This window comes from Dasypus novemcinctus, chromosome 4 (genome assembly GCF_030445035.2).
Source record: "Dasypus novemcinctus isolate mDasNov1 chromosome 4, mDasNov1.1.hap2, whole genome shotgun sequence".
Classification (NCBI taxonomy): domain Eukaryota; kingdom Metazoa; phylum Chordata; class Mammalia; order Cingulata; family Dasypodidae; genus Dasypus; species Dasypus novemcinctus.
The window spans coordinates 139,552,455-139,572,895 of NC_080676.1; positions in this window are offsets into that span (position 1 = coordinate 139,552,455).

The window sequence follows — 20,441 nt, forward strand, 5'->3', positions numbered from 1 at the left end:
GTAGGTTGAGGGCAAAAGGATGGAAAAATATATGTACCATGCAATTAGTAACCAAATAATAGCTGGGTGGCTGTAGTAATATTGGATAAAGTAGTGTTTAAGTAAAAAGAAGTTATGAGGGACAAAGATGGTCATTACATACACAGAATGGGGCCAGTTCAACAGAAAGATGCAACAATCATAAAAATATATGCATCTAACACTGAACCCCAAAATATATGACACAAATACTGACAGAATTGAGGGAAGAAATTAACCATTCTATGTTAAAGTAGGAGACTTTAATATACCACACTCAATAATGAAAAAAATCCAGTCACAGGACCAATAAGGAAGTACAAAACTTGAATGATAGTCTAAAATAAGTACAACAAGCAGACATACATAGAATACTTCACCCAACAAACCAGAATGCACATTCTTCTCCAGTGCACATGGCTCATTCTCCAGGATAGGCTATTTGTTGGGTCACAAAACAAACCTGAACAAATTCAAAAATATTTAAATATTTATTTTCCAACCAAAATGGAATCAAGAGCAGAGGGAGAAAGGAAAATTCACAAATATGGGCAATCAAATAACATAAGTTTTACCATTCACTGGATTAAAGAGGAAATAAGAAGTGAAATTAGGAAGTATCTTAAAAACAATGAAAATGAAAATACCACATACCAAAACTTATGGGATGCTGCAAAGAGACTGCTGAGAGGGAAATTTATAGTTCTAAGTGCTTACATTTAAAAAGAAGAGACTTCGAACAGAGATCTAGCCTTAAAACTGTAATAACTAGAGAAAGAAGAACAAACTAAACTCAAATTAGTGGAAGAAAGGAAATAACAAAGATTAGAGTGGAGATAAATGCAATAGTAAAGCAAAAAACAAAACAAAACAATAAATAGAGAGGATCAACAAAATCAAAAGTTGATGTTATAAAAATATCAATAAAATTGACAAAACTTTAGCTAGACTGAGAGAAAAAAAGAGAGATAAGATACAAATAACTAAAATCAGATATAGAAAGGGGACCTTACAATGAAATATGCTGAAATAAAAAGGACTATGACAATTCTATAAACAACTGTATACCAATAAATTAGATGATCTAGCAGAAATGGACAAAAACACAAATTTCATACTTTGACTCTAGAAGAAATAGAGTATCTCAACAAATCAATTAAGAGATTGAATCAGTAACCAAGAACCTCTCAACAACAAAAACATAGGCCCAGATGTCTTCAAAGGGGAATTCTACCAAACATTCAAAGAAGACTTATGCCAATTCTACACAAATTCTTCCAAAAAATTAAAGAAGTGGGAATACTTTCTAATTCATTCTACCAATATCACCCTCAGACCAAAGCCAGATAAAGCTACCACAAGAAAAAAGCTACAGGCCACTATCTCATGAATATAGATACAAAAAATCCTCAACAAAATACTAGCAAACTGATTCCAACAGCATATTAAAAGAATTAAACCCTATAGTCAATTGGGATTTATTCCTGGTCTGCAAGGCTATTTCAAGATAAGAAAATCAATTATGCAAAACACATTAACAGAGTGAAGGGAAAAAAGGCACACAATCATCTCAATTGATGCAGAAAAAACATTTGAAAAAAATCCACCAATGTTTACAATAAAAAACACATAGAACACAAGGACTAGAAGGAAATTTCCTAACATGATAAAAGGCACATATGAAAAGTCCTCAGCTAATATCTATTAATGGTGAAAAACTGAAAGCTTTACCTCTATGATCAGGAACAAAATTAGGATGTCCACTGTCACCATTTCTATCCATTATTACCCACTGTCATCACTTTTATTCATCATTGTGCTGGGTGTTCGAAGCAGAACAATTAGGAAAGAAAAAGAATTAAAAGGGATACAAGTTGGAAAGGAAGAAATAAAACTTTTCCTATTTGTCGATTATATGATCCTGAAAAATCCATAACAAAGTTCTTGGAGATAATAAATAAATTCAGCAAATTGGCAGCATATAAGATCAATACTCATAAATCAGTAGTGTGTTTATACTCAAACAATGAATAATCAGAAAAAGAAATCAAGAAATGAATTCATTTCACAAAATGGTAAAGCACATATATGAAAAATCTTCAGCTAGCGTGGTACTCAATGGTGAAAGACTGAAGTTTTCCCCCTGAGATCAGGAACAAGACAAGGATGTCCACTGTCACCATTATTATTTATATTGTACTAGAAACTCTAGATATAGCAATTAGCCTAGAAAAAGAAATAAAACGCACCTAAATAGGAAGAGAAGAAGTAAAGCTTTCACTATTCCCTGATGACATGATCCTATAACTATAAAAGCCTGAAAAACCTACAACAAAGCTACTAGAATTAATAGACAAGTTCAACAAAGTGGTGAGATACGTGATTATTATGCAAACATCAATAGTATTTCTATACACTACAGATGTGCCATCTGAGGAGGAAATAAAAAAAAAATTCCATATATAATAGCAACTAAAACAATCATATTTTTAGGAATAAATTTAACCAAGGATATAATGGACCTGTTTTCAGAAAACTATAAAATATTGCTAAAAGAAAGTCATGACTTAAATAAATGGACGGACATTCCATGTTCATGGATTGGAAGACTAAATATCATTAAGATATCAATTCTTCTCAAACTGATTTACAAGCTAAGTAGAATACTACCATATGACTCAGCAGTCCCACTACTAGGTATGTACCCAAAAGCTTTGCAAGTATGGACTCAAACAGATATTCTTGTACTGATGTTCATGGCAGCATTATTCACAATTGCCAAAATATGGAAGCAATCAAAGTATCTATCATCCAGTGAATGGATAATGGCAATGTGGTATATACATAGAATGGAAAGTTATTCAGCTATGAAAACAAATGACATACCGATATATATATGATAGCATAGATGGACCTTGAAGATATCATGTTGAGTGAAATAAGCCAGACACAAAGGACAAATATTGTATGAACTCATTTATTTGAAACAATTAGTAGAAGCAAACTCACAGAGTCAGAATCTAGAATATTTTGTGTTTTCTCATATCTTTTTTTAAAAAAAAGATAAGATAAAAAAAGAATCTAGAACATAGGGTATGAGGGCATAAAGTGGGGCTAAGGAATGGGGAGTTGAGCCTTAATATTTACTCAGTTTCCATTTTGAAAGATGGAAATGATTAGTTAATGTGTGGTGGTAATGGTGACATAACTTTGTGAATGTAATTAACAGCACAGATATATATGTCTGAATATGATTAAAAGGGTGAAATATTTGATGGCATACATGTTAACAATATAAATGTTTAAAAAGTCCATGGGTCTACCCTACAGAATCAGGGAGCCCATGTTTACACCATGGACTTTAATTAATACTACAATTATAAATATGGTATCATCAATTTTAGCAAATGTTCTACAAGACAAATTGTTGTTGGTTGGTGTTTGGGAATCCTATATTTCATACATGATTTTTTCTGTAAACCCACAACTTCTCTAATAAAAAAAAGAATATTACTTTAGCTTTTATCTGAGAGTTAAGTGTAACCACCTGGTTTCTGCCATTCTGGAACTCTATCATTGCCAGTTTACTGAGGTAGACTCTTTCCACAGCAAAATTTCCCACTGTCAACTGTTTCCTGCTGTACATAGTCACTGCATACTTTCCTATAATGTCATTGCCAGCTACACTAGTGCAGTCTTTATTTGTGTGCTCACAATGTCTTCTGGGCCATATTGGGGGATGTAAGCAGTTTATGAATTTTCTGACATGTAAAATAATTTATTCTTTCAAGCCTTTTCCTTGAGCATTCTCACCCCTTCCCCAATATTCTGGGAAAACTGAAATTGGGAATCTAATTTAGTCAAAGCCATTATTGTTTCCAAGTTTCAAGAAGCATAAAAGAGTATGCTAGGACCAGTGCCAGGTGTCCTTGCCAAAATGTTTCATCCTAATACATGGGAAAGTGCACCCATGCCCATAAACTCTATGTTCATTGGTCATACATTCCACCCCTTCTCAGTTCAATAGCTGTAAGAGCTAATCTCACAAATATTCCCCTTTTTCCTGCAGAGGTAATATCAGGTCCTGCACATTTTTCTATAAATAAACTACCTAACCTAGGAAATATACTTATCTGTTTGAGCTTTGCTGATATCTAAACCCAATTATTTCTCTGGAAATAGTGGGGACCAGGGGTGGATCTTGAATAGGACAAGTATCCCGTAAAAAGAGATCTATATCAGGTGTGGTCTTTCTAAGGTCTTCAGGCAAGGGGAGGTTGTTCTTTTTTTGCATTGAGGTATTCACTGCTTGTGCCAACCTTGAGTACTTAAGGAATTTCAGCGTTGAAGTGTCTCATGCACAGATTTCTAAGAGTCGCACTCATTCCCTATCAGATTGATAGTATCTGTTAAATCTCTATATTCAGTTTTCTTTATGATTCTCTCACTTTTATGATTAAATCTGGGGCCTGATTTTTAACAGTCTGCCCTGTGGCTGCAAAAATTGAGGGTCCTGTTCAACACTACCATGGGGGCCTTCTGACTTTCACAACATACTTTGAGTTAATATTGGCTCAGCAAAGCCTCTTTTATTTATAGCTTCTAAGACACACTTAAATGAGCCAAATTCTAAATTCTCATAATGACAGTTGCCTTCATTCTGTTCAAGTGCTAGAAATAGAGCATAACCCATTGTTTCCACCACTACCTGGGACTCCAAAAGTCATTATCCCAGGATTTACGAGGATATATTTTACCCTGAATAATGCTACACTACTTCTCTTAAACAATGCAATCCTTGATGTCAACTGACACTTGAATATCCCAAACAGAAAGTGTACTTTCTAGAGCCACTTCTGTAAATTTGAATTAGTTTAGGAATCTACTGACAAAAGAACCCATCAATTTCCTGTGAACAATCATGTTTTGAAAGGTGACTACTCGGAATAGAGTCTTAATGTTATTTGGTAAGAGATGGGTACAGGGTAAAATTTATAACACAATATTCTGTTACTTTTCAGATTATATTTCTTTTTTTTAATAATTCCTGATTTTTATTTTTTATTTTATTTTTGTAATGGATACATTTATTTATTTATTTTTTGAATTCTACAATATGTTACACACTATATTTGGTTCATAGTAACACAATCATACAGTATTTGTCTTTTTGTGTCTGGCTTATTTTGCTCAACATAATGTCCGCCGGGTTCATTCATGTTGTCCTATGCTTTACAACTTCATTTCTTCTTATAGCTGCATAACAGACCATATTTCTCTTCTCCCTGTTGTTTCATTGGCTATCAGCTTGATTATTGCCCTTAATTTCACTATAATGTAATCATCTTATTTCAAATATTTCTCCTTTTATTCATGTTCCAAATATCATATAGATTGTTTTATTTCAGAATTAAATGCCACATATTGGGGCATTATATTTATCAACTGATTTCTCACTAATGTAATTCTTATTATAGATCACATATCCCAGTAGTAATAGCAGAATTACAATAAAGACAACTAAATGCATGTTTATTTTTATCTATGTCATTCCAAATTCTAGATTTACCAACATCTTGGAAGTAAGGTAAATATAATATATTTTAGGATATGATGGATAAAAGTACACTTATATTTTAATATATGTTTATTAGTCAGGATTCTCTAGGGAAACACAATCAGTAGGAGATATCTGTAAACAGAATGAAGATTTATAAGTCTCTCACATAAGGATGAGCAAGTCCAGGTTCCACAGGGAGACTGCAAACCAGGGGCTCTGATGAAAATCCAATGAAGGTCCTTGATGAGTTTCTGGGAGATGTTGATTGTCCAAAGATGAGCTGGGAAATTCTCTCTGAATGCTGAAATCACTTCCGCCTTTTAGGCATTCAACTGATTGAATGAAGTGTTGCTCATTGCTGACGTCAATCTCCATGGCCTATATAAACATAATCAGCCATCTATGCAGTAAACTCACTGATGACTAAAGCCCATAAACGTCCTTTTATTACAATTAGGTCAGTGCTTGCTTGACCAAACAACTGGACACAATTACCTGGCCGAGTTGACACATTAGCCTAACCATCACAGTCCACCCCTTGTCAACTCAGCAACCACACACATTACCTTAAACCACACTTAGTTTCTAAGTAAAAACAATAACAGTCATACATATATATGCAAATATATATATATTTCTGCCAAACAATGTTTGTCTGGCCTGCATACATCCAGAAACATATTAATTCTCTACAGTATAGTGGGTCTGCCTTTTGTTGAGCTAGCCATGCCCAATTTGTATTTGGCTATTAATTGCCAGTACTTGACTTTTACTGGACTGAGATCACATTATCCCCATAATGTTTAAGGATTCTAATTCCATTACAGCCCTCCCTACAGTAATATCTGGACTACAGAGAAGAGCAACTACAGAGCTCTTTAGGGAAGATGGAGTTAGTCTTACAAATTTATTCCTTACAGTCTTGGTTAAAGGTATGTCCTCTGGACATTCCTGGGGTGGGTGATCTCAAATCCATTCTAGCATTTCAATCCCTCTAAGCTTTTGAATTCCCTTTTCTACTGTATAGCAGGGCAAATTGGGCATCTCAACCTTGGACATGCTAGTCCATCTTTTGGACCATGTTTCAGTCAGCCACCCAACCAGACTGTTAAAGTCATTTCGAATCCCTTGAGCTACAGCATTGTATCCAGAATTTCTGCTTAGTGGGTCCATTTCAATAAATTCAGCATGAGCCAACTTTATATTCCTTCCACCATTATCCCATACCATTAGTATCCACTCCCACATATAGTCACCGGATTTCTGTCTATCCACATTGGAAAACTCATGCAGTTCTTTCAGAATATGGTGTCCTTCCTCATGGGTCACACTTTGTATTTCACCTTTGAGGTTCTGTTGTGATTTTAGTCTAGTAACAGGTCTCAAAGAGAAGAGGGGTGGTGGGGGTGGGTAAGGAGAAGGATTAGAAATGTCTGGCAAGCTACAGACCTCAGGACATTCCTTTGCATTTTCTTCTGGTGAGACAGGATTAATGTCTTCAGGCAGGGGTTGGAAGGCATGCTTCAGGTCATGCTGGAGATTGGACAGTGCGTACTGAAGTTTGGCTGTTACCTGCACATGGCTGGGAGGAAGTCCAGACTCCCTGGGGCAGGCTCTAGGCTGGGTGACACAAGGTTGACAAAGTGTGATCTCCACAGAGCAGTCCATCACAGGTTTATCTGGTAAAGTCTCAGCAGAATTTGTAGTTCCAATGTCCTCACTTATATTACCATCATCCCATATGTCTCTCTCCCAATCCTCTGGGTTCCACTCCTTTCAAATTAATGCCTTCACTTTAACTGCAGAAGCCCCGCAGGGTTGAGATTTTAGTTTCTTTGTAACTCTGCTACTTGTAAATGAGAGTCTGAGGCTGCAGGAAACAAGATTTTCTTCAGAGCACACACAGAAACTTTCACATCATTCATGTGGCATTTAAGTTGCAAATTTGAAGCCTTTAGCTCATCTTTTTCTTATTCTCCCAGAATATCTAGGAGGAGCCAGCCAACATCATTATAACTTTTGATTCCACAAACTCTGTTAAGGTGTTGAAAATACTCTTACCCAGATCCTAGCTTCTTATAAGTGTGGACATAGGGGAATCCAGTGATGATATTTTGTGCATCTCTATTGCCAATTCATGCCATGGACTATTAATGTCCTCTTCATTATTGGAAAAGGAGTCATTAGTATCCCTGAGTCCAGTTAGAGTAGAGAACCAATTGCTAATCACCCGTAACGACCTTAGCTATCCAATGTTTAAGAATTTATTCTTCAAGAACCATTCCTGATACTAAACTGTATTAGTCAAGGTACTCTAGGAAAACAGAATCAATAGGAGAAATATGTAAATAGTATGAGGTTTTAAGAGTGTCTCATGTGATCTTGGGGATGCACAAGTTCAGGTTCCATAGGCAGGCTGCAAACCAGGGACTTCAATGAATGTCCAATGAAGGTCCTTGAAGAGTCTCTGAGAGACATTGGCTATCCAAAGACAAGCTGGGAAATTCTCTCTGAATGTCAAAATCAATTCCGCTTTTTAGTTATTCAACTGATTGGAAAAAGCATCCCTCATTGCTGACAGCTATCTCCCTGGTTGATGTAGATGTAATCAGCCATCTATGCAGTAAATTCACTGGTGACTAAAGCCCATAAATGTTCTTGTATTACAATTAGCCCAATGCTTGCTTGACCAAATAACTGGGCACAATTACCTGGCCAAGCGGACACATTAGCCTAACCATCATAATATGTATTAAGTTAACCATCACAATATGTATGTTTTCTTACTGCTTATAAAAATAGAAAAGATAAAAATAGCTTTTCTATTTTTATTATTGCTATACAAATTATCTGCATTCCATATCTTGAACTATCTTAAGAAAATAAATCTACATTCCTTTTAAATAAACACAATATTGTCTACAACAAGGAATATATGTACCATATCAAGAAATTGGTATTTATCAATAGCAAATACTATAAGTATGTGTATAATTATTAAATGGGATGATGTATATTTTGCTAAAATTCTGCAATCACTTGAAGATGAATCCATCTTTTAAATTCACTGCAGTGTTTTAGTCTACAAGTCAGAATCAGTAAGAAAAGACTTTTCATGGTTAAATAAATGTATTAAACTATATTTATACATGGAACATTTCAAATCTAAAATGAAATTTAATATATTTTCTTATTTTTTTTGATATCTGATACATTTAGATGGATGGAAATTGAACCACATTAAGCAATAAAATGAATCTAACCTATATGGTGGGGAAATCATATAAACCTGCAAAAATATAGACCCGTTAGAAAAATAATTAGCTAGTATTCCAGTATTCTTTCTCAGTCTTATTATTACAGTCCATATTTACCTCAGTATAGTAGTCAGAGGTGACGTGTATATTCCACTCTCTTAAAATTACCCCTAATTGACCCAGTACCAATGATTTGAGTCCACACAAATATGCTCTCTGCCACCCCATTTTATCAGAAGGCACTATTCAGTTTCCTCTGGCTTGATTTGGCAATTTTTTCAGAGAATACTTTCTCCCCTAGAATCTCATCAACTTGTTAGATGATTAGTAGGGGGGCTGTATCATGTCTCATAGGTCATCAGATATTAGAGGCTCCAACTAGTTATAATTAACTTTGTATTTAAAGAAGAGAACAATAAGGTCACCAATAACACCTTCTGGGAAGGCAGCCAGGACACTACCAAAGGAATCATGATGCCTAAATTGAAATTTAGTTGGCTAGACCTGCAATGTATACTGATCTGTAGTGAAATAACTCTTAACATGGCAAGGGAGAGAGAAATTTCTAATAAGGGTAACAGATATCTTGGCAAGACTGGAACATTAGGTTTGCGGTTAAGGCTTGCAGTGTATATAGACTGTGAATATTTATACTTTCATATATGTGCCCCTAATCTAGAATTAGCTCCTACTATGTGACAAGAATAGTTTGAGCTTGATGCTGCATAGATAGGCAGTGTCTCCTAGGACTAGCATGAAATTGGCAGGAGAGTGAAAGTTAGAGACCACAAAATAAGATTAAATGCCCAGAGGATTTCTTTGGGGCACATTTTCTGAAAGTTCCTTCCAATTAGAGGATGTTCTATTTGCATAAAACATTTAATAGAATTGAGATATATTTTAAGGAGGGAATGGCATTTCTTTACACAATTCTAAATAATTTGAGCTCCCTCTACCCACTCTCCTTACACAATTCTAAACAAATAATTTGAGCTTCCTTTACCCACCTTCTCATGGGACCACTCTGTCCATTCTCTCATATAGCACACAAACTTTATTCTCCTATCTTTAGAAACAAGCAGAATGGAGCCAGTTTTTACTACCTGAAAAATATAAAAAAGCAGAAGTTTGCCCAACTTATGTTTTTTTCTTTATTTTTATGTGTTCCTTTCTTCAAAATATTCTTCCTGGCTCTGTATTTTTCCTGTACCCATTTTATGTAATATCTGTTCCTGATTGTTTCCTCTGCTCCACACTTTCTTGATTTCTCATTGACTAACTTGATTTTGTATTATTACCATGGAAACAAGGTTCCCATTAATGCACAAATTCCTGTACTTTAACTAATGACCACATGGACAATATCATTGAAAAGCAAAGGGTCTTCTTTTGAGAATTAATACCGTGAAATATTTTTCATTATCAGTGAAAACCAAACGTGGAATCAGAAACTGTTATAAGACATCTAAGGAGAGTCCATATACTTCTTCACTGGAGAAGACCTCTGCTATAAACTGGAACTTTCAAGCTACTTTCTTATCCTATATCAAACTCATTCAGAACATCTTTAAACCTTTTTTCATAGATAATCTTAAATGTATACAACACATACAAGAGTAGAGAAACCATCTTCAACAATTGTCAAAACACAGTCACTCTTCTTTCTTCCCTACCACACACCTACTTCGTCTACACTGTATCATTTTGAAATCCCAGATATCAAATCATGTCTTCCAAAACTACTTCAACAGAATATCCTTTTTAATATTCAGACAACATATGCTACATAACCTCAGAATACCTTTATATCTGTTACTATTTTGGAAAATAATTTTAATTACCAGCAAATATATGTGTAGTTATTCTCTTAAATTAATAACATGTAGGTCATATGAAATAACCAAGTAGGTGTACAAGTTAAATGACAGACCTCTCTGGAAAAAAGTCATTGCTGTTTAAATCTAGAGGAGATGAACACCTTATTTGCCTGCACATTTGCTTACTTTCTGATGTTCATAGTGGGATACATTATATATTTCTTATTAACATTTGGGGTATCATTCAATGAAGAAAAAGTCTTTAACATTATATGGCAAAGTATTTCATATTTCGACTTAACACTGAATCTGTAATTCAAATGAAGGGAAAATAAGAGGTTTATAATCAAGTTTACATAAAGTAAATGTAGAAAACTCAACTAAACTTTATTAAAAAGTCAATGTTATTGTAAAATGTTTTTTGCCCCTCTAGAGAACTATAATACCATTGTGCCTATTCCACATATGACAAGTTGTTCACATGAATTTTCATTAGAGTATTCAAATTTGCTTTTACTCTTTGGAACATTAGTTTGAAATAAGAAATTAAAAAACAACTAAGAGTCTTATATGCAAAAATAAAACAATTATGCAGAAACAAAATGAATGACATATACTGAAAAATGCTAATGTAAGCAGAAGGGAATGACAGCAATGCTTATTATTACAGTAGTGTTACAAATGTCCTAAATTCTCCTGTTCTATCAAAGAAAAAATTGAGATTATCAGAACATAAACCCATATTATGAACAAACTTAACTAGTGTCATGGGGACACTATACGTAAAAGAATTGATAGAAAGATAAAAGTAATTATAAGATTATATTTTACATTGCTGGTTTTATTATTGTGTTTGTTGAACTAACAGTTTCTTGGTATATTTGTTAAAAATACATCATAGATCCTTGAAGTCCAAACTCATGGATTATCATTTTATGTTCTTTTAAGGGATAGTTAATGGGATTATTTGGGGGGAGAGTAGATAATGCTCATGAATACATTCATACAATTTATAAATATCAAAAGCTAACAAACTGTGCTATGGTAATATGGTACTTTCTTTTATAAAATATGAAAAAAATATATCACTATCAAAAATGGTGACCACTAAAATATATTATGAAAAAAATTCATTTACCAAAGTTTAAAAGCAAGATTGCTTGGACATTCAAATCTCTATGTATGTTAGGCTTTTGAGACTTTATTTGGTATAAAAGCAGTAATTCTATTTAATATTGTGATTGTTTTCATTGATTAAACATCTTCCCACACATTTGATGAAGAACATAAGGAATCTCTATGGCTTGGTTGTCTTTCATTTGTCCTGTATTACAGGGCTATTTCTGCTAAGAAGATTAGCTTTGCATGGTTTGATTCTCTTCCATACTGGGAGCCATAAATCCATCAAAACACATAAAAGACATTCAGGGCCTCCTAATTAAAGCTTAAATTTATGGTAAAGACAGTCTTCTCAGAAAAATTCTTTGTGGAGCAACAGAGGAAGAAATGCTTGTTTGTATCTGCTAGGAGATTGTGAACTTTATTTGAAGGCATAAAAGAAAATATAGTGAACATACATGTAGTTAGTATATCACCTCTAATGACAAACTGGTAGCAAATATAAGATATTTGATGCAACAAAATGGGCCATTAAACAACTAAAAATTTTTTTTATAAAGATGTTGGTGCAAAAGTGACCTCAAATAATAAATGGGGGAGTATTACTGCTGAAAGAACACTAATGTTGACTTAGACATGCATGGAACATCCTGTTATTGCAGGAGACTGTAAGAGACCTTGATCAGAGAGACATTATTTCCAGGGATAAATTATTTATTTGTTTTAAACAGATGTGAGGTAAGATATCTGCATGGATATTTCTATCCCTTGCCTCATTTTTATTTTTATCAGATATATCCTCAAGTAGACTTTTTTTGGATTATGCTGTCTTTCCTGAAGACATTCCATTCCTTGCTTCCTTGCCCCTGCCCCAACCTTGATTAAAAAATAAATAAATAGCTAAATTTTGGCTATAACCTCCTGTTCCCAAGAGTAAGTAAATGATAATAGATCACACCACTGTATGTGAGGTTTCATAGAAAAAAATCCCTCAGAAATAAATTGGGTATACTTTATTTAAATGCTAGAAAAAATGGAAAAATATATAGGTATGGCTTCTTTTAAAAATTAGAATTTTACTTTTGCTTCAATATAGCCTTTACAGTCCCCCATAGGAAAGAAAATAAATATAAATAGAGATAGAAAAATATAGCTCAAATCAACATAGAAAATTACCAAAATTGCCCTCCCAGTTTAGCTATTTAGGGAGGAAGATCCTGGAAAACATAACCTGAATTAATTCAAGTTAACCCAGTATGATTTACAAAATTCAATTTCCTTAAAGTATGCATTTCCTAAAATTATTAGGAGAGACAAATACATGTTTATTAAAATCAGTGAGGCGGGCCGTGCAGCCCCGGAAGCGCACCCTCGCCCGCGCGCGCCTTCCTGTCGCCGGCCCCTCCGCCGTCCCCCGTCCGCGCCCGCCCCTGCCCGGGCCAAGGGCACCCGCGCAACCCGGGCGCAGCTGGAGCCCCGCGGCCCTGGGGTCTCTGGAGAGTCAGCTGGTCTCCTTTTCAACCTTTTAAATAAAGAGCAGTGTGAGGGAGCTAGAAGCAAAGCCACCGTCAAGCACTGTTGCCACCATGCCCAAGAGAAAGGCCAAAGGAGATGCTAAAGGGGACAAAGCAAAGGGGAAGGATGAGCCCCAGAGGAGGTCCGCACGGCTGTCTGCGAGGCCTGCCCCTCCAAAACCGGAGCCCAGGCCTAAGAAGGCCGCGGCCAAGAAGGCCGCGGCCAAGAAGGGAGAGAAGCTGCCCAGAGGGAGAAAGGGAGAAGCAGGTGCTGGCAAGGAGGGGAGCAACCCTGCCAAAAACAGAGATGCCTCCACAGTGCAGGCACAGAAAGCGGAAGGCCCTGGAGATGCCAAGTGAAGAGTGCGTTTCGACAGCTTTGCCCTGCGAGTGACTCTGCCGTTTGAAATACTTTTTTTTTTTAATCGAGTTTTATAAAAATGTAGACATTTGGTTTACCTTTTTGTCCTGGTGATGATTATGTTGTTAGAATGCTTCATTGTTGTCTTTTGTAGAAAGGTCAAATACCGCTAATAGAATGTGTCAAAAAAGACTGACTGAAATTGGGAAAATTGGATTTTCCATCCTGGATTTTGAAGACTGTTTTTGGTTTCCAGGAGGAATTCCCTGATATTTTGGCACAGAAGCCTTGTCGTGTGGGGAAGCAAAACTTCATGTCCTCTTCTTCCCCGATGCTCTCAGCAGAGACTTAAATGAGTGTTGGTGGGGCCCTGGCACCCCCAAAGCAACTGCATGAGGTCACAGTACTCACGCAGGACAGACTTTCTGGTGATGACATCAAGATGGTGTCGTTCAGAAGAGCCAAGAATCCTGCTTTTCGTTTGCCGATGCCCGCATTGAGAATCCTGCTTTTTAGTTCATTTCCTCCGTGTTAGAGTCGGCCCTGAAGAGTTCTTAAACTACGTGCACCATGGGAAATGTCCACTCCAGTTCAAAAATTTTCCTGGTCAAAGCAACAAAAGAACACTTCATTAAATCTCACAGTGACTTTTTTGGGAAGGGAGTGTGGAAGTTGTAAAGAGTTACTGACTGTTGCCTGTGCCCTGCTGGAAGGAACATGACTTTGTCTGAAAAGTCTCCTGGAGAACTGGATACAGGTTGACTGGAGAGGGAGGTGGAATCATTTCCTACCAGATGGCCTAAGGAGAGTCTCCGGTACTGCCTTGGAAAAGCTTTGTAGTTTTGCTTTTCATGTTTGTCCTTAGTGTGTCCTCAACTGATTTTTGTGAAAATTGTGAGGTAGAAATCCTACTTAATACTGTTTCCATATGGAAAGTGATGTCTCAGAGCCATTTCCTGCAAAGTTCCTCCTTGCCCCACTGGTCGGCAGTGCTGACTCATGCTTCTGTGTGGGGGTGGTTGTGGGTGGGGTGGGTGTGTGGTGTGCTCTGTCTGATGCCCCTACCACTCTGGCTAACCTTGTGCCAGTATTAAACTCTCCCGATTGCTAGAACTTTAGAAAAAAAGTCTTCATATCTCAGAGGGTGAATGCCACTTCCACCCCCAACATCACCACCCCATTTTAATTCCTCAAGAGTATCCTGACTCTTTGTCACCATTTGTTCTTTCATGCAATTTCTAGAATGATTGACAAGTTCTACATTAAACAAGCAAAAACAAAAACAAAAAATCCTGTTGAGATTTTGATTGCTGTATAGATTAAGTTGGGAAGCCAGGTCATCCTTACAATATTGAGTCTTCCAATCTGTGAACATCCATTTATTTAGGGCCTTTAAATGTCTTTCAATAAAGTTTTCTAATTTTCTCCATAAATACCTTCTATTGTTAATAATTCCTAAAGACTTTATACTTTTTAATGCAATTTTATATGGTTAAGTTTTAGCTATGACATTCTCTGTTTTATGCTATTGCTTTTTGTATGCATCAAACTTGCTAAACTCATTAATTCTGTCTGTAAAAAAAAAAAAAAAAAATCAGTGAATGGAAAGTTTCCAACATGACTATATTCAAACCCTTCTGTATATAATTGTTTTTTCCAAAGTTCTTTTATAATACATTATTTGTAACTATTCATTACTAAACTATTATGCTTCAATTTGAAAAAAGAAAGAAATATTCATATGTCTTTTAGTGTTTTGAATTTATAAATTTCTGTTTATTTTAAAGAAACCTGTTTTAAATATATTTTTTAGAATATATGTATTGAACATTTCTGAACCTAAGTTTCTAAAAGTTACTAAGTCAGGGTTGTCCAGAGAAACAGAACAAACAGGAGATTTGTTATAGGTATTTGCTTGTGACTGTGGGAATGGCAAGTCCAAATTCCATAGAGCAGGCCATAGGTTAGGAACTCTGATGATAGTTTATAAATTCCCCAGGAGAAATCGGCTGGCTGAAGTAGAGATAGAAATTCTTCCTTCTAACTACTGAAATAATCACTTCTCTATTTATGGTTCTTTGTTGATTGGATAAGACTTCTGTCATAGTTGAAGGTAATCTCCTTAGTTGATTGTAGTGAGCAGTCATAGATTCAATCATCTTACTGATAATTTATCCATGAAATCCTTCACAGAAATAATCAGGCAAGTGCTTGCTTGACCAAAAACTGAGCACCACAACCTACCCAAGTTTACACATGAACTTAACCATCACAGTTGCTTATTATGGTTATGTATTTAAAATAAATATCAAATTATTGATAAGAGAGCATAGTAACATGATTACAGGAAATGTGTTTCTATGTGAGTTTAAGATTTTTAGTAAAAAGGTCAATTTGTACAAGGCATATATTGTGGGTTTTGTTTTGTTTTGGGATATTTTAACTACTGTGTAACAAATAAATCAAGTCTCCTATTTATATTTTTCATTAATGAATAAAAAATGAATCAACTAATTTGAAATATCAATCAGTATCAGTGTTGAGTAAATATAACTAGTAAGAGAGTCAATTAAAAATTGTTTACTTCCAAGATACACATTTAAATTTATTTTGTGACTATTCGTGTTTCTGATGCTTGATAGTTCATAGTAACTTCTCTTATTTAAAGGACATAGTACCTTACATGAAATGCATTTTAAAATATATTTTGTTGTTCTAAGCTTTATTAAAATGTGATATTTTGTAGCCATTTATATATCACATGCCTAAGAAAGGGCATACAACCTAATTGCTCCCACACAGTGCTGATTCCTTAAGTTGGAGACATATGTTGAAACACTTTAAAATTGATGATGTATTTACCAAGTTCAATGCTTACTTTTTCTAAGATGGAACTAGCATGTATTTAAAAAGAACAATCAAACCTGTTAAAGGCAAAGTCACTGATTTTACTACTATGCATCTAACCAATGCAACTTGTAAGGTGAAACTTTCCACTTACATTACAGAGATATATGACTTCCTAGAATATCTACTTATTTCTAAAACTGAACTTGAAAAGAATTTTCTTTTCCATGATTACTATATGAGATATGACTCAGATATATTTTAAAATTCAGGTTGATAATTTATTTATTAAATGAAATGTTTAAATATTTTATGCTTGAGAATAGAGCTCTCATGATAACTTGCATTTAGTGTAGTTGGTACACTCTTATTTTGAATGTGTTAGTAGTAACTGGCATTTATTTGTATATGTGTATCTGTGTTCTGCATGTATGCATATGTGGGTAGTGTTTTTGGCTCTCAGTTCCATAGGAGATAATTAATCATAATTCTTGATTCAAGATGTGTACTTATCATCATTATGTGCATAAATGCATAACATGCTCTTTGGTTAATTATTTATTTTAGTAATGTAGTAAGAACCCATAAAATTACCACACCCACAAAATACACATTATGGCCTTGATTTGTAACCTATATCTAATTATATAATTATCCCCATTCCATTTCCTGCTTCCTCCACCAATCCCAACCTTGATAAAAACTATTATAAATGTTGATGCTAATTATTACCTTACTATTTAAAAAATAATTTATAGCTTCTACTAATATTCTCACAATGTATGTCTTTTTCTCCTTTAAATGATTTTACATTTATAAATAAGACATGATCATCTAAATGATATGATGAAACTTTAAAAAATTACTTCACTACCTTACAGCTTATTCATATTAACTAATGTATAATTTATCATGGCATGAATGCATTACATGTCTTTTATATTGATGTGTATTTATGTTATTTTCAGTTTGCACTTACTCAGTATAGTGCCCCCTTGAACATTCTTTTATTTGTTTCCTATTAAACATATAGACAGCTTACTTTTAGAAATATACTTCTAAATTACTTTTAGAAATTACTGAATCAGGGAGTATGTGATATTTCTGTTTTAGGGGATATTGTCAATTCATTTCCAGAAGAAGGTATAAAGTAAACAGGTGGATGGATGGATGGATGGATGATGGATGGATGGATGGATGGATGAATAGGGAGATAGATGGATCAATAGATGGATAGATAGATGACAGGTAGGTAGGTAGGTAGGTAGATAGATAGAAAATTAGTTGGTCAAAGGGTGCCAGAGATCTTTTGGCTTTTATAAAGGGTATTTGTTTGAGGTAGAAGCTTATAGTTACACAGTCCTAAAAAGTCGAACTCAAGATACCATAAGAGGTACTTTCCTACCCTAAGTCTGCTGCCATGTGCTGAAGCAAGATGGAGGGTGGTATCTGCAGGGGTTCAGCCTTCCTCTTCCCTCTTAAAGTTCTGTGGTCCCAGTTTCTTTCAATCTCAGCTATAGACTGGCATAGGGCTTGTCTCTCATTCCAGGGCTTTTTTTCTGGTTTCAGGTTCAGCTACTTTGTTCTTTTCCCAGGTTAGCTGTTAAAAATCATGCTCATCTCTCCTCCTGGGGCTGCAGCATCCTCTGTTTAGCTTCTCTGTGTATATTCTTCTCTGTGTGTCTACTTCAGTGTAAGAGTCTTTTTTATCCAATCACCAAGGGGGCTAGGACTCAATGCTGAGTTATACTTCAATGAAGTGGTTGAATCAAAGCCCTACTCTTGATTTAATAAAATAAAAGTGAAACCTCTGAATTGAATGCAGCCAAAGAAAGCGGTATCACACCCAGAAGAATAGACCAGTTTACATACATAATCACTGTCTCTTTTGGAATTGATAAATAATATCAAACTGCCATAGATAGGTAGGTAGACAGATAGATAGGTAGATAGGATGATCCTATAATTTATTGAGAATGGAAGGTGGCTCTATTATTAAGTGTGTATGTCAGTTCAGCAGGTATGCTTGGGATTTCCTACATAACAATAAAACAAAACAAAACAAATAACAAAAACTGAGTCTGTAGTTAAACAAATTTTTGAATCCTATCCATCATATTCATCTCATGCCCTCGAAAGTTTACTTTATAAGATGCAAATATTTTCATGATATTTGGATTGACAACTCAAATTTCAAAGGAGGAAATTAAGATTATGTTCTACAAATGAATCATCAGATATTTTATCCATTCGATAATTAATTCATTAATTTGTTCAATGTGTTCTGATATAGAGTACTAGTTTGACCATATTTTATCATCACTCTTGCACACCTATACTGTGAAACAAAATTCCAGAAGAACCGTTCTTCAATATAGGGAAAAATATATAAAAATATAAATGAAAGGCTACATTCTTATTCATGTTTGTTAGGAAAATATGAAAGTAAAATAATCAATTACAACAAAATCTTCAATTCTCTTCAGTCACTTTTGATTTCTTTTAGAGAAAAAAAATTCTCATTTGAACTGAAATGATAATGCCATTTTTTTATTGCCTGAGGGTATTTGTATCGTTGTCTTTTATAGTTTCTTTTATAGAATATACAGAATTTTTCACTTTTAATTCTTCATATTGGGTTTTCAGAAGTATGTCCTTGAGGAAAAGATATTCATGTTAATCTATAGTCATTGTCACAAGTAATTTAGAGGCAATTTCGGGTAATCTTAGCCAAATGACCAAAAAAAGCACACCAAGATAAAGAGAAGGCAATGGAATTACTAGCTAGGGTTATAAGGAGAAAAACAGAACACTCTAATTTTTATCAGTGTGAAAATATACTTTGGTATATAAGGTCTGTGCACCTTTAGGGAGAAGAATAGGCGTTCTTCTTTAGGGAGATTCACACTAGTTGCAGGACTAGTGTGACTTCCATAATACTGTCATAATTTTTTCAATTGTCCATGTTCTACGAAGGTTATTTTTCCTATGTTAGGGACCAGAATAATGATTTTAGTAATAGTATAATGTCCATCTATACAACTCCTGACTTTATGATAGCTGTAGAACATTCGTTCTTTCTTATGACTGAATTAAAAATGTGAAATAAGATCTATAAAAAATGAAAAAAAAACAAGCAGTATGATAAAGTATTTAGATACAAATTTTTTTTATTATAATCCTGAATTCAAATCTTAACTTTGCCACTTTCAAAATATGTAATTTGAACAACTCACTTTCAGCCTTTGAATGCAGATTCCTTATATAGTATAATTTCAAGTGAATTGTTAGTGTTATCTATATGGTTTGAAAGAGGATATTACATATTTTATATAACAATACTACTGTAATGGTGATTAAATTGAGCCCTATATGGACAGCACATATTCAATGTTTACAATGTGCCAAACCTTGTTTTAGGTAGTTTAAACATTTGTTTAATTTTCAAAATCACACTAGCTTATACGAAGAATGCAGATAGTAATTGACTTTACCATTTTATTTAAATTAGAAAAACTATAGGTGTACAAACAAATCATGCATACAGGATAGTGAGGTAACAAGCATGTTACCATTGTTGGGCAGGCCCAGCACGTTGAGATGAGGCCTCGTCTCCTGCTGGGTGAGTGCTTGGCGCGGGTAGATTGTCGCCCCCCTGCTACTCTTGCCCGTAATGGCTGCCTCCTCTATCTCCACCCAGCATCCGGTCTCCATAGGGGCCGCCCTAGGGTAATCGGCCTGCCTCTCCCACGCCTCACCAGAACCCAACCCACAACTTCCCCTTATCTTCTGCCCCAGCCCCCATATACCCCCTCCAGAATGATAACCTCACCTCTGTCCCTTTACCTAGCAACAGCCTCCAACAACCAATTGGAGGTCGCCTTCAGCCTAAGCCAATCCGCACCCCACACGTCGCCCCTTACCCTCGTACCTCACCCCCAACCGTCC